At 44.8% G+C, this 12,053-nt stretch overlaps 1 long non-coding RNA gene across 1 annotated transcript; it reads right to left on the bottom strand.

Annotated features, from left to right (window-relative positions):
• Nucleotides 1–4,518: 4,518 nt before the first annotated feature.
• LOC144313317 (uncharacterized) lies at nucleotides 4,519–11,983 on the bottom strand. Its single transcript, XR_013378988.1, has 4 exons — nucleotides 11,950–11,983; nucleotides 11,732–11,822; nucleotides 10,612–10,732; nucleotides 4,519–4,767 (listed from the first exon to the last, which is right to left on the bottom strand). It is a non-coding gene; the product is annotated as an uncharacterized LOC144313317 (long non-coding RNA).
• Between the last annotated feature and the right edge of the window lie 70 nt (nucleotides 11,984–12,053).

The following is a 12,053-nucleotide window of genomic DNA, read 5'->3' as shown; positions in this document are numbered from 1 at the left end:
GCTGAACTGGGGTCCTTGTTCTGGCACCTGCAGTATCTGTGTGCATTTTTCCTTACTGCATTTCTTGGTTTGTTTTTCCTGCCTTCTCCTCTGTAGGCAATGTTTGGTGGCAGGAATGAAGTGTGGGAAGAGGCTTCCACAGTGTCTACCACAGAGTCAAGAATTATGTGTTGAAGTGAAAGAATGAACAAATGAATCTTAAGACGTTAGTACATTTTCTAATTGACAGGACTTACCCCCCCATCAAAACACGCACTCAGCCATTCTTCAAGGAATGGATTTCTGCACGTCTTCTCTCCATGGGCACTTAGGAAGAAAGAAGTTTTCAAAAAAGCTAGTGATACACCTGGCCCAGACTAGGATATGTAAAACTGAGTGGGCCTAACTTAGTAGGATTTACCCACTCTGTGCCCATCAGAGCCACTCGCTTGTTCAAAAGTATTTACCAAGTCCTAACCATGTGCAGGAACTCTTTCTAAGGGTTCCATGGCAGGGAAAGGGGACACGTGTGGAACAATCAGCAAAGCTGTGGAGAACAGGTATAACTGGGTAGATGGAGACACAAGGCAGAGTCCTTTCTGGTCAGAGTTCCTGCTCACAAAACTGAAAAGTGGACCTAAGCCGAGCCTGTTAAGGCAGTTAGGCTCTGGCTAGTATGTGGTTAGAACACAGGGTCCCTTTGAGAGCTGTAATTGGAGGGGCCCATGAACAACTGGGGGAGGTTCCAGAATGCATGGAGGGGGTGGAGGGGATTGAATTTTACCTACAGTCAGGGTGCTAGAGGGAGGGTGGGATCAGACTTTGTAACAGGGTAGTAAAGGGATGAGGTCAGTGTTTTAGAAAAAACTTCTCATAAGTATATGAGGGAAAGGGCAGGGAGCCTGAACCACTTTCGACATTTGTACTAACCAGTGCTCGTTTTCTGAGATCCTACATCTCCCAGAAATCTTTGCTCCCTTTAGCAGCTGACCTGATGTCCACCCTTCAAGTCTGTTTCCTCAGGACATTCCTGATACCCTAAATTTATTTCTGAGAATGTATGGTTTTCCAGAGTGGATGACTTTCTTTCTTCCTGGCCCCATCACCAATGGATCCAAGCTATTGTGTAACAAGGCTCGTTTCATTTGATCATGCTAGTTATCCATCAGACCAGACAAATTAACATTGGCATAGTGATTTGGAGTTGACTAGACACCTGGACATGTGACTCTCAGTGGGCATCTTATAAAACTATGAGTATGGCCATTAGAAGCACTTCACGGGCCTTTGAGGAGAGGACCTGTGCAAAGTTCTGCTCAGTGGCTTGCAGACACTTTGGCATAAAAGGCAGGAGCCTCTGGGGCTAGGGATGGCAGTCATTCCAACTGAGATGAGAAATGGTGTCCTGTGCACCATCGCATTTTTAATCTGTCCTCGGGAGGCACAGGCTTCCTTTCCAAACCTGCCATATTCTCAGGGGATAGCCATCCTCAGATATCACACTAGGAAATCCCCAATTGAGAGTCCCATGTGTAGAATATGTGTAGAATATTCTGTGAAGACCCTAAGCCCTGAAGGCTACGTGGGCTTTACCGTGGGTTCAGAAAGAACAGCATGCTGGGCAGCCCTGATGGCTCAGCAGTTTAGCACCGCCTTCAGCCCAGGGCGTGATCCTGGAGACCTGGGGTTGAGTCCCACGTCGGGCTCCCTGCATGGAGCCTGCTTCTCCCTCTGTCTGTGTCTCTGCCTCTCTCTCTGTGTCTCTCATGAATAAATAAAATCTTAAAAAAAAAAAAAAACCAGCATAAACAGCATGCAGCCGGTGTGTGTGAGGGCAGCGATGTGCTTCTCCTACTTTGATGGTCATCACCATCATCTTTTGTACATGAACTGTTAGAGCAAATATCAAATGCTGTGAATTCAAATAAACTTCTGAGGATGCCTCATCCATGCAGGGACTCAGATTCCTTCATATGACCCTGTGTCTGGAGGGGCTGGGTGATGGGGACAGGTGAGGTTCCCAAGGGAGGTGGTGTAGCCTCACTCTTGGACCCCAACTCCTGACAAGTCTGTCTTCTCAACATTACTACTTAGGTTTTTACTTTCTGTTCTTCACTCAGAATGGAAAACCACTGGGCACCTTCTTCTTCCTTAAAGGTTATTGGGTCCTGCCCTCCTGCTGTGCCTCTGTAGCCGGTAGCCCTGCGTCACTTACTGGGCATCTGAAATACCACGTCAGCATGATGAAAACTTAATGATTTGCCTGCCTTGGTCTGCAACCTGAGCTCCTTCTTGGAAGCAGGTGGCCTCTCTGTTATGAATACATTGAAAAGAAAGAAAGAAAGAAAGAAAGAAAGAAAGAAAGAAAGAAAGAAAGAAAGAAAGAAAGGAAAGGAAAGGAAGGAAGGAAGGAAGGAAGGAAAGGAAGGAAGGAAAGGAAGGAAGGAAGGAAGGAAGGAAGGAAAGGAAGGAAGGAAAGGAAGGAAGGAGAAGGAAGGAAGGAAGGAAGGAAGGAAGGAAGGAAGGAAGGAAGGAAGGAAAGGAAGGAAGGAAAGGAAGGAAGGAAAGGAAGGAAGGAAGGAAGGAAGGAAGGAAGGAAGGAAGGAAGGAAAGGAAGGAAGGAAGGAAGGAAGGAAGGAAGGAAGGGAAGGAAGGAAAGGAAGGAAGGAAAGGAAGGAAGGAAGGAAGGAAAGGAAGGAAGGAAGGAAGGAAGGAAGGAAAGGAAGGAAGGAAGGAAGGAAGGAAGGAAGGAAGGAAAGGAAGGAAGGAAGGAAGGAAGGAAGGAAGGAAGGAAGGAAAGGAAGGAAGGAAGGAAGGAAGGAAGGAAGGAAGGAAGGAAAGGAAGGAAGGAAGGAAAGGAAGGAAGGAAAGGAAAGGAAGGAAGGGAAGGAAGGAAGGAAGGAAGGAAGGAAGGAAGGAAAGGAAGGAAGGAAGGAAGGAAGGAAAGGAAGGAAGGAAGGAAGGAAAGGAAGGAAGGAAAGGAAGGAAGGAAGGAAGGAAGGAAGGAAAGGAAGGAAGGAAGGAAGGAAGGAAAGGAAGGAAGGAAGGAAGGAAGGAAGGAAGGAAGGAAGGAAGGAAAGGAAGGAAGGAAGGAAGGAAGGAAGGAAGGAAGGAAGGAAGGAAAGGAAGGAAGGAAGGAAGGAAGGAAGGAAGGAAGGAAGGAAGGAAGGAAGGAAGGAAGGAAGGAAAGGAAGGAAGGAAGGAAAGGAAGGAAGGAAGGAAGGAAGGAAGGAAGGAAGGAAGGAAGGAAGGAAGGAAGGAAGGAAGGAAGGAAGGAAGGAAGGAAGGAAGGAAGGAAGGAAGGAAGGAAGGAAGGAAGGAAGGAAGGAAGGAAGGAAGGAAGGAAGGAAAGGAAGGAAGGAAAGGAAGGAAGGAAAGGAAAGGAAGGAAGGGAAGGAAGGAAGGAAGGAAGAAAGAAAACGTTCCTGGTTTGTTGTTAGACCAGCTTCTTATTAGAAGCGTGGTCCCTGTTCTCGTTAAGTATATGCTAAGCCTGGGGCACCTGGGTGGCTCAGTGGTTGAGTATTTGCCTTTGGCTCAGGTCATGATCCTGGGGTCCTGGGATGGAGTCCTGCATCAGGCTCCCCTCAGGGAGGGAGCCTGCTTCTCCCTCTGCCTATGTCTCTGCCTCTCTCTTTCATAAATAAATAGATAAAATCTTAAAAAAAAAAAAAAAAAAGAAAAGTATCTGCTAAGCCATGAAGGAGCCATGTGGAGAGTAATCTTCCTTCAGCATTTGTCAGAGGCAGCAATTGAAAAGTGTAAGTTGCCAGGTAAATGAATTAGCCAGCCAAGGGAGATATAAATACTGCTTGGGTGTGCCTATGGAAGGGTGTGTCCTCTGTGGAAGAAATCCCGGGTGGGGGGGTGAGGGGGTGGGGGTGGGTATAGGGGTGCAAGCAGCTGTACCGACCTCCCTTCCTCCCCGGCCCTCCAAGGGCAGAACCGGCCTGGCAGTGGTGCGCTGATCTGGGAGGGTGTGTGTGGAGGAGTGACAACTGGCCAACCTGGGAAGGATCCATAGTAGTTAGTGGTGGGGGTGTAAACACCAACAAGCTCCCGCCTGGCCCAGATGTCTGAGGGGAGGGCTTCAGGGCGAAGCAAGAGTGTTTCCAAATGTGGTCTCCAAATGAAAACAGTACTTTCAATGACCTTGGATTAATTAGCATCATTTTTCTTGGGTCCCTCCCAAGTTTGGACAGAAAGAATCGAGAATAAGAGGGAAAGGAGAAGTAAGGGAGATCTGAGGAGAGACGGATGACAGGCAGGAATCAGCTATTTGTCAGGTAAATGAAAATCACTGGGTGACATGAGACCCCGGGCCCCCTAAGGCCCCAGCCTGGGGGGAGGTGGCAGTGTGGACCAGCCGTTGGGGGTGTTAAGCCAACTGTCATTGGCTAGTCGAGAAAGAGCTGTTTGAATTTTGGCAGCTTGATAGACTTTTTAAAAACCTCTTTGCAAGGTTGATTTTGACATAAATCTCGAGCAAGCATAACATGTAAAACACCACCCAGGGCCATTACAGTTATGTTACGGTTTTATTTTCCCTTGCCAGCGGGATTTCTCTCGCCGCTGGTATTATATGTCCCTGCCAAAACCATATAAAAAGCAATCATGGAGAAAAGTTTCCAGTGCCAGCAGCCAATCCAGTTCTTTCCTCAATCTGGAGGCTATAAGGCAGGGCCTGGGGCCTGGGAGGATGTAGACATGATAAGATGCTGAGTGCACTCTGTGACTGCGGCCCCTGCTTCGGGGGGATGTGGATGCTTCCCATCATCACAGCTATAGCTAGAAAGAGACAGAAGTTGGTGGTTGTTTTTCAGTGACATTTATCTTCTCATCTGTCAGTTGTTTTCTGTCAACAAGGAGAAGCTGCTAAGAAACCAAACCAAACCCCGTGGTTCACAATAATCAATATGTACATTTGCACTTTGTACACACACTTACGCCAATACCAACCATGCTGCTTCCCCGCCTGCTTCTAAAATTAGGAACTATAGAGAGGGTCACGGGGGGGGGGGGGAAATGGTTGTGTATAGTAATAGCTTTGATGAAATACACACATACACACACACACACACACACACACACACCCTTCCTGCAGCGTTTATAGTAACCAAGCCTGTCCTGAGCTGACAGTCATATTTTTCTACCGTGGCATGGGCCATATATTCGGGACCATCCAGATAGATAAGATCCTGAAGTCCCCTGTGATTCCACTGTGTGAGGAAGCCTTTGTTTAGTGGGTGGCCGTGTTCACAGGACAATGGACTTCGAGCGATATATGCAAATGTGTCCTTTTCCCATTACTGGAAGTGACCTTTATGATTAGATTGGAATGGCAGCATCAATTCCTGGGTTAATATGACTTATTGGCCTAAAGGGAGGGAGCGTGTTCTGCTGGCAAGATTTAAAAACTAGGAATTAGATACGTACGTCAAATTCGAACCTGCGCCAGAGCCACAGGATCCCCGTGTGATGCTAGAGAAGGCTTTCACCCTCACGTGCCTCATTTGCTATCTTTGGAAATCAGAGGAAACCACCTTCCCAGGAATGTTATAAGCCTCTCTTAAGAGTTCACATAGAAGTCGGAAGAGATGGCTTAAATAATATCAAGACCCATGAGGTCCCCCTGGAGGACCTCTTCAGATTATTCTAAGCCCCAGGGCCATGGGCTGATTCAGCCCAGATTCAGAGACTTGTGTGTCAATAAAAATCATCATTAAATGGAGTTAAGAGTTATTGTTTATTGGAAAAACAGTCCTCTGGCAGCTAAATACAGAAAACACACAGAAGGTGATGTTTCTGGAAGAGTGGTATGGCCTCACCAAGCAAACTGCTCCGTCCAGCTGCCCCCAAGCCAGCTCTTCCTCCTACTTCAAGGGCAGGAGTTTGGCTATGTTAATAGCTCTTTCCATGCTCATCTTTGTTACTTATTTGCCCTGTGATACACTTAACATTTTTCAAATGCCTTAAAATAACTTGACCAGTGTCTCAAAGTCAACATGTATTAAGAACGGGGGAGAAAGACCATCTCAAAGCCAGTGGTGTGCTGACAAGTGCCTTGCAGTCACTGACAAAGCAGGCAGAGATGAATGTGGATACATTTTTCAGTGAGGCTGGGGTTTCAAAGGAAAAATCGTGATATCACTTAAAGGAAGAAAACACCCACTGTTGTTAGAGAGACTCCAGACACTGTGGATTAAAAAAAAAAAAAAAAAAATTGAGACCAAGTTTGCAACTACATGAACATTTATACAGGTTACACTTAGTGTTTGCAAATAAAGAGCCATTTTAAAACTCCTTGAAAGTGTATTCATCAAACGAAGTTGACATCACCTTGTTAAAATATTGTTCCATGTGAAAGAAGCATTTGGCTGGGTTTCCCATCTGTGGGGTTAAAATGGTTAAGTATTTAATTGCTTAGAAAGTAATCCTATTATTTCAGATTTCATGCATAATGAATTCTTTTTCCTAACTTGAGGAACTATGGAGGGAAAGTGAGATTCTCTGGTAAGTTTATTTTTGAGAAAGCGCTTGACAGATGTTGTAACATCTGAGCAGCCTGGGTCTGGGAGAGGCTCTTAGCCACAGATTGGGGAGCAGGTATCAGAGGGTGAATATGTGAAACCCACGTGACCATCAAATGAGGTGATGTCTGCCTTTGGTTCCCAGCATGAAATCACCGTAAAAACATGACTTTTTCAGAAACAGGGCATAAATGAATACTTTGTTTCATTAAAGCCCCTAATATTTCTCCTAGGAAGTCATGCATTTATGGAAACATCTCAGCCCTAAGCATTTAAGAGTAAATTGTTGCATACTTCTGAGAAGTTTGGGGGAAACAGGGGGTGCCTTTATTTCACAATTTCTGACACAAATGACTAGACAAGAAAGTGATTAGAAGTAGAGGGGGAGAAAAGGACAGTTGGGTCAGAGGAGGTGTTGGGTGAATAGAGGAATTGCAAGCACCACCGAACTCCCAGCATGAAACACAGTCGTCAATAAAGATCTGTTGTTTGGATGGATGACTGGATGGACCCAGTGAAAGGTTTTGTGATCACAAAAAAAGGTCAGTCAATGCTTTTTCTTGTAGAACCCACTCATGCCCCCAAATGATTGGGAAATGGGGACTCCTGATTAAGTTGATTAATATGCCCTAAATGAACCACTTAATTTCAAAAAAGTGTTCAAAGGCCTTAATAACATTCACACCACACAGACCAACCCAACCATGATTTATGTGATTCTTCGGTGAGTCATAAAGCCCTTTAGGATATTGCCCTGCCTGGGCATCATTTATCATTGTGCAGTTCAGCAAAAGCATTCTGTGAACTCTTGTTTTCAGATAACTTTGATTCTTGATAAATAGGAATGTATTTCACCTACGTTTTTATTCTTGCTTTTATTATGAAACGTGCTATTATCTAATCTTTGCTTGAAATTTCGACAAGAGAACTTTGCAGCAGTGGGGCCACCAGCATTGACCTTTGTTGATGGGTTTGACCTTTGCTAAGTGGGATTCTCAGTGGGCTGCTGGGGCCTCTGAGAAAGGGACCCTCTGGAAGTGAGAGGAATCTGCTGATTTAAGCCACAAGCAAAAAAAACAAAAAACAAAACAAAACAAAACAAAAAACCTGAAGTTTTAGAATTTGTGTCGTGGTTTCTCTTTGTGACCTTGACTATGTTTACAACGTATTGGGATTGATGTATTTTTTTCCTTATGCTTTTTAAACTTTTTCATTGCTCTACAAAAATATTTTTAGGAAGTTTTCATTATTTTTTTTTATTTTGGTAAAACAGATAAGGATCATTTACTCACAATATCCAAGAAACGAGGAATTACTCTGCCTTAATCTCCAGTTCTCTTTCTGCCTCAAAACAGAGAGCACGCTTATCAACATGTTTTCTCTGAATTTCTTGTCCAATAAAGTTTTTTCTTCTTTTTTTCTGGGTTGCATCAAAGATCGGCTAAAGAATATTTCAATAGAGGGCCTGCACCCCTTTTACCTCTAGAGAAAAATCGGGATGGAAGCCACCAGCCAGAGGAAGGTTTCAGGGAGATGTTGAACAGGGATCTAGATGGTAATGAGGCAGGGTAAAGGAGAAGAAAAATGCGTCTAACGTGTTGTTAAGACAGCTTTAGAAAGCATTCTGGTCCCAATAGAAAACCTATCAGAGCTATGTGTATACCAGTTACTGCAAAGCCATTTCCTGCCCCTGGAGGTGAGAGCCTGTCACATCATCTGTCTGGGAGAAAACTGTCATTGGAAGGTTGGTGTGTGTGGGTGAATTGGTCGGCTAGGAGTCCTTACTCACCCATGTTTTCTCTCCCTTTCCTGCAGAGCCTGGGCTCCTGAGGCAGGCCCACTGGTTCTGTGAAGTCATAACTTTCACCTCACTGTGTTTTATTCTATAAATGTCTGAAAAGACACCATTTCATCTAGTGCACAGTCTGGTCCCTTCTGGTGAACCCATTTGTTCCTACTACTTTGTAATCTATTTTATTGTACCTACACATCAAATCCCAACCTTGATACATTGACTTTGCACTGACATATGAAAGCAGATGTGGCTGACCTTGCTCTCAGGCACATATGATTATATAAGAAAGGGAATTTGAATGGAAGAAGGAATGAGAAGGAAGGGCAATTTTCATATAATTTGGTTCATTAATGGAAACCATTAGGAAAGAGTGGAAACTATGGTTGAAGCCAGAACATTGACGTGTCTCTTGCAGCCACACAGCATGTGTAATATTGTACTCATCTATCATCTTACATGATTGCATGGAAGTGGATCCAATTATTCCTCCTAATTAATAAATTATGAATATCTGATGAGTATGCATGGTCCTAAGTGGCCTGAGGGGCTTAAGCACCTACTATGTGCTAAGTCCTAGAACTAGTGCATAACAACATATATTATTTTAGTTCATCCCTAAAACCACCATGTGAGCTGCATAGTATCACCTTTCTATAAATATGGAAACAGAAACTCAGCAGCCTGCCTGAGCTTCATGCTGCAGATCTGGGATTCCTCCTTGGATCTGGATGATTTTAGAGTCTGTGCTCTTCTCAATGCTGGCATAGAAAAGAAGAACCTCAAGACTGTCCACGTGGAAGTGCAGGGCATGGTAGGAAGACATAAATACCTGCAGGCAGCATGTAAGCAAGGAACAGGGACCCAGATCCTTAGCATGATGGGCCTCAAGGGATGGGCCCACCTCCTCTGTAACCTTGGTCCTCACTGTTGCCATAATGTCAAGTTACCTTCCATGCTCGCCTGTTAAGTTCCTTTAGTTTGTTTACTTTTACATCATCAGTGGCTCACACAAAGCTTAACACATACTAGGAGTTCAATGCAATTTGTTACATGAGAGCTTACGATGTAAATTCTATACTATCAACTCCTAGAGGTTGCCTTTTCCATTTATCTAGGGATCTTATTTCTTGGCAGCATTTTCTCTGTCAGGGCTGCTTCCACAGGCATCTGGGACACCCACTCCTAACAGCCTGACACAGCCTGCCCACATAGCCCGCTCCCTTCCTTTGTTCATTGTTGTGGTTGCTTCCTGCGCAAACATCAGGGCTGCTGTTGACATGTGATTCACACGTTTCAATTGTTTTTGCCCCTGTGAGAGTTCTGGTTGAGGAATAATAAATACATGAAAATGAGTGAGGAAATAAAAATGAGAAAGAAGGCGGGGGAGGGTGTTCAACATCCTATGTTTTACAAGTAAAGTTATAAATGCTGAATCAACATTCGCTCAAAGTATAATGAGAAGGTGAGTGTACATCTGGTACCACAACTGACCTCTGTGATTCAGGTCAGCCATGAGAAGGCCCAGCCAGTCAGCGTGGAGCTGTTAGCAAGCATGCAGTCTGCACAAGCAAGCTGAGAATGGGGAGGTGAGAAGATGAAGGTGAAATTCCAACTTTCCCTGTAAACATAAAGGCTTTAAAAGCTGCCATGCATTACCCTACTGCCTGATCTTGGGTAGCAATATCTAGGGACACAGCCACCATAACAAAGAAGAAAGGCCCATGTGCTTGGACTGCTTTGGTGACATTTCCATTCCCACTGTTTTTTGTTGAGTCCCCTTTGGAGCATAGACCTGACCACTTCCCCGACTCCAGAGGAGGCTCAGGGAAACCAAAACTTTAATCAGTCTAAGAACAAATTGTCTATGCCCCACTTGGAGGAGGTTGTAGTGAAATACAAGTAGAAGTGGTCCATCTGGGGGACACCTATGTGGCTCAGTGGTTGAGTGTCTGCCTTCGGCTCAGGTCGTGATCCTGGGGTCCTGGGATTGAGTCTCACATTAGTCTCCCTGTAGGAAGCCTGCTTCTCCCTCTGCCTGTGTCTCTGCCTCTCTCTCTGTATCTCTCATGAATAAAAAGAATCTTTTTAAAAAGGAAGTGGGTACCCTCACAGTGAGCCTGGAAAGATCATCTGTGAGTTATCCTGGTATATTGTTACTTATTGTGTTATCTATTAGCTACTTAAAATGGCAAACAGTTCTTAATGGACAGTTTCTGTGGGTCTGGAATCTGGGAGTAGCTTAGCTAAACGTCTCTGCCTAAAGGTCTCTTGTGAAGCCACAATGAAGCTCTCAGCCCTGGGTCTCACCTGAAGGCTCAGTTGACGGAGGACCTACATGGTTTCTGGCAGATTGAAGGAAGGTCCTCATTGGCTGTTGGTAAGCGATATCGCTTCCTTGCCAAGCGGGCCTCTGCTTGCCACATGACAGCTGGATTCCATCAGTGGGTGCAAGCAAGAGAGCAAGAGAGGGTGAGGAAGATGGAAGCCAGAGTCTTTTTGTAACCTAATCTTGGAAGTGACATCTCATCATTTTTGCCACATTCTGTCTGTTAGGAGTGCGTCACTGCTCCAGTCTACACTTGAGGGGACGTGATTAAACAAAGATATGAATAGCAGGAGAGGATCACTGGAAGCTGCCTCTCAGGCCTGATAAAATGATTAGACTTTACAGATACAGAAGAAAATTATTCAGGCAAGTCACCCTTCAAATATCAAAGCTATTGAGAAACAGTCCCGAGTGTGCAAGAACTCAGGGAGTACCATACACAGGTGCTTTTCCTAAGGAATCTATCAGAGCAGGCATATTAGCCAAGGTTCTCCAGAGAAGCAGAGCCAATAGGATGTTATATATGGGAAGAGACTTGTGTAAGGAGTTGGTTCACACAATTACGGAGACTGAGAAGGGCCATGATCTGCCATTTGCAAGCTGCAGACCCAGGAAAGCCAGTATGAGTCTACAGGCTTGAGAACCAGTAGTGCCTTGGGCAGGAGATTAACGCCCCAACTCAAGTGACCAGGCAGGAAGGGCTGGATTCTTCCGGTTTTGTTTTTGTCAGGACCTCAACATACTGGATGATGCTCTCCTACACTGGGAGGTGAGGAGGAACAAACTGCTTTACTGAATCCACTGATTCAAGCAGCAATTTCTTTCTTTCTTTTTTTTTTTTTTTCCAAGCAGCAATTTCATACAGAGATATCCTCACAGACACACCTAGAAATGTTTAGCCATGTGTCTGGACATAATGTGATCCAGTTAAATTGACACATAAATTTTTTTTTTTTTGTATTGGAACATAGCCACATCCATCCATTTATGTATAGTCTATGGCTGCTTTTGCACTACAGCAGCAGACTGAGTAATTCTGACAGATTCCCACCAAGCCTAAAATATTTACTGTCTGGTTCCTCAGTGAGAAAGCTCGTCTACCTTTGTACTACAGGATGGACTTGATCCGTAGGAGATGGCTGGGGAGACTGGCAAAAGGACAGATGGTGAACATTTCCTATAATAATAGCGCCTAGGCGAAAACAAGGGTGGAATTATGGGTAAAGAATAACATAGAAACATGAAATGTTCTGAAGAAGTACAGAAAATGTAACTTAAAATAGTAAGAGAAGAGAGGAGGAGAGGAAAGAGACGGAGACCGTAAGGTTGCAGCGACCACGATGGGAGTCAGAGGAGGTCTATTAAGAGAGTAAGAGTGCGCCTGCGCCCTGGGCCCTTGGTGCGTCAGGACGCGGGGTCAAGG

The sequence above is a fragment of the Canis aureus genome, chromosome 5, assembly GCF_053574225.1.
Source record: "Canis aureus isolate CA01 chromosome 5, VMU_Caureus_v.1.0, whole genome shotgun sequence".
Lineage (NCBI taxonomy): Eukaryota > Metazoa > Chordata > Mammalia > Carnivora > Canidae > Canis > Canis aureus.
The sequence above is the reverse complement of the archived record's forward strand: the minus strand, read 5'-3'. Positions and strand labels throughout refer to the sequence as shown.